Raw genomic sequence first — 3,136 nt, 5'->3', positions numbered from 1 at the left:
ACAAATGGACCCTTGCAGGTCTGTAACTCTGAGAGCGTACAAATGGACCCTTACAGGTCCATTTGGTTCCATTTGCACACTCTCAGAGTTATGGGGGTCCTTCAAATTAAAAAGTACAGACAGTATGAGCAAAAGAAAACAAGTGAAATATCACTTTAGCATCGGCTGTGAACAGTTATGATCCACAGGTCCCAGTGACAAACAGCAGTGCCTCCACAGTTCAGACCCAGTAATCTGAGCTGTTTTTTTGCACCGCACCGGGAGGATCAAAGCGGCATGTCTGTTTTTATGTCCGGTATTTATAGCAAGCCGACACAATGTTTGTCCCTCTAAAAACGTTGCTCCAAACCTCCCCCATATTGGTCTGAGATTTACGCGTGCCCCCCCCACCCCCTTTCTCTCCAGTGGTGGAAAGTAACAAAGTACATTTCAGTACTGCACTTATGTATAATTTCGAGGTATTTGTACTTCACTTGATTATTTCCAATTCCCAATTGAAAATAGCCGATCTACAAGTTCACAACGCGTCGCATCGCGACGCGTTGTGAGCTTGAAGATCTGCTATTTTCAAACATTTTAGTACTTTTACTTTTGGTACTTTAAGCACATTTTGATGCCAATACTTTTACACTTTTACTCAAGTAAATTTTTTATTCTGGACTTTTACTTGTAACAGATCAGTATTTCTATATTGCAGTACTGGTACTTTTACTTAAGTAAAGAATTTGAGTACTTTTCCCACCACAACCATGTCCAGCCTCTCTCTCTCTCTCTCTCTCTCTCTCTCTGTGTGTGTGTGTGTGTGTGTGTGTGTGTGTGTGTGTGTGTGTCCTTGCGCTGTTAGGTGTCCAGCTGTGGGCGCGGGAACGGCTCATGCAGGGCTATACAGGGTTGGTTGTCTTACTCGCTCAACCTAAGCTACCTTAATCCACTCTGGGTCTTCGGCAGCACCTAAATACTGTGTGATTCTGGCCACCTCTGGTCTAAGTGTGGGCCAATTAAAAATAAGGAATGCGTATAGACGCCAGCCCAGTTGACAGCGAGGAGGGTTGTGGAGAGTGGTCGAAAGTGCATTTACTCAAGTACTGTACCTCAGTACAATTTTGAGGTACTTTTACTTATATACACACACAGGGAACTAACTAGACAACAGGTGAAAAAGACAATAAGTACAGGGATTGGCCGGGGTAAACAGGTCACAGGTGACTCAAATGAACAATAATCACTGGGTGAGTCAAGACAGCTACAAAGACAACAGGAGACACTAGGAACGTCACTGCAAAATAAAAGGAACAGTAAAACCGAAGAACACCACAGAAAACAGGAAATGATATCCCTACAAAATAAAACAAAGAGATAGATCCGGACCAAGGGCCCAGACAGTTCATATGAATGACCTAGTTTCGCTGTTTTACCCCTGCTGGTGTCAGAAGAAATAACTCTCAATGCAAGTGGGTGGGTTTTTGCCAAACTTTAGACTTGATTTTATTATCTTAATGAACATCGTCATAAATACTATATGCTTCCAGTCGCTAGTTATACATTATGTTTTCAATCACCATGATATGTGTTTTGGTAAATTATGGGCCCATTTATTTTTAAATTGATGATAAAGTAGGGTATGCTCGAGGAGGGGCGGGATAATTTGATTGACAAGCTACACAACCAATAGCATTAATTCCCCGTCCCCACTCTTGATTGACAAGCTAACTAACCAATAGCATAAATTTTCGGTTGCTTAGGATATGACGCGATATGACGTAATATAAAAATATGGCGGATTTGAAATTGCTGTAAAATAGGCTTCATTGACGGTCTGTAGAAACCGTGGCGTCACTTTGTCACTTTGTCCATTCTTGGCGTCACTTTGTCCATTCTTTTTACTGTCTATATGATCCCAAAACAGGCAATCAAGACAGTATGTATTGCAACCGGTAGAAGGTAGAATAGCGACATCTGCTGGGCCATTGATAGGAACTTCATGCTGTAAGAGATGCTGGAAGAGGCCTTCAATTCCACTGAACACTGGAATTTGCCCCTTAGTTAAGGCGCATATAGGCTCTGATGCAGCCTGGCAGCGAGTAGACAACAAATTGACCAAAAGCTTTTTTGAAAGTGAAATATCCCTTTAAAATCGCGAAATTCAAAATTGAGTTGTGAATTAGGCGATAAAATAGAGTACGAACGCTAGGAGGTGAGGTAGAATCTGAAAGTGTCTGTTTTCAGACTACGGCGTAACATGGAGGAGTGAGTCTGCAGTCCTGTCAGGAGGGCGGGGATCATTCCTACCCATTTTGATAACTGACAGACAGACAAACTGACAATTATAGCGTCTTTTCAACCATTGGCAGAAGTCACAACCCTTGGTGGCCCTCTGCTGTGTCCACAAAGTTCTGCCATTTTAGAGTCCCAGTGGTACCGTCAGAAGAGGCTCTGTTGTTTTTTAAGTGTTGGACACAATGCGTTTGCAGCAGGGGAATAATAATGTCAATTCTGTTCTACTCCGAACCTTTGCCTCCCAGGGGTTGCCGGGCTAATTTAGCCCGAAGAGGGATGAGCGTAGCTGATGAGAGACGGAGGCCGATGTCATTAAAACGCCAAAACATTTGTCACCCTAGCCGCGAACGAGAACGGTTTCAGCGTGATCGTTTCACACTTTGTCGGAATCCTTCTGCGTTTGACCCTGTCCTTGCTACAGCAGCTTCCCGGGGAGAATGCTAATTCGTGACATATCTTTTTTTACACAGCCTCTGACGCTCGCGTCACTTTTGTTCATCTAATGGCTTTGGGAGGGGAGCTGTTAGGGCAAAGTGTAATGCCTCATTGCGCTCTAAGTGACCAAAGTCATTGGACAAATAAAATGAGATAAAAATTAAAAATCAACTATTCTTCAATTTACCTTCCGGGCGTTCCGAACAGCAAGGGGGAGCAAAGAAAAAAACAAACCTCAATTTACATTATATTTTATCCAAAAAATTATTGTAGTTTAAAGGAGTAGTTCACCCCAAAAAAATCGTATTTTCTATCAATTACACACCCCATGAAGCCTTGATTTCATGGATTTATTTTTGTTTTTGTGGCATTCCTAAGACAATAATTTGATGACCGTGTGTATTTCCGGTAGGAGACACAAATA

This window comes from Gymnoscopelus braueri (genome assembly GCF_963280865.1).
Source record: "Gymnoscopelus braueri genome assembly, chromosome: 13".
NCBI lineage: Eukaryota > Metazoa > Chordata > Actinopteri > Myctophiformes > Myctophidae > Gymnoscopelus > Gymnoscopelus braueri.
Note: the sequence above shows the minus strand (reverse complement) of the source record.